This window comes from Gavialis gangeticus, unplaced genomic scaffold (genome assembly GCF_001723915.1).
Source record: "Gavialis gangeticus isolate Ggan-Ray unplaced genomic scaffold, GavGan_comp1, whole genome shotgun sequence".
Classification (NCBI taxonomy): Eukaryota; Metazoa; Chordata; order Crocodylia; family Gavialidae; genus Gavialis; species Gavialis gangeticus.
Window position 1 is genome coordinate 47,397,910 of NW_017729024.1, and position 277 is coordinate 47,398,186.

At 45.5% G+C, this 277-nt stretch overlaps 1 protein-coding gene across 1 annotated transcript in view; it reads left to right on the top strand.

The window, feature by feature from the left end:
* The window catches only part of SNX30 (sorting nexin family member 30), a 152,898-nt gene that overhangs the window by 148,259 nt on the left and 4,362 nt on the right, over positions 1 to 277 (top strand). The gene's annotated exons all lie outside the window — the stretch shown is intronic.

Sequence of the window (277 nt, forward strand, 5' to 3'; positions counted from 1 at the left end):
TTTCAAAAAGCCGCACCTCAAGGGATGTAGGAAAAACATTGGAAGCTGTGTATGTTTGAATTGCTGATTTCTCCTAATTGGCACTGAATCTTCAGATTCAGCCAAATTTTGATTTGGGACAGTGATCCATATCAACAAATTGAATCGCTGTCCCCTGAATCAGGCTGAAATCAGAATTAGAAATATGGCCTGCTGCGCACACCCTTACTAAGCAGTAGCTAAAACGAGGGAGTTCCTGTCCCAAAGACCTTAACCCCTCCTGCTTCCCCCCCCCCCC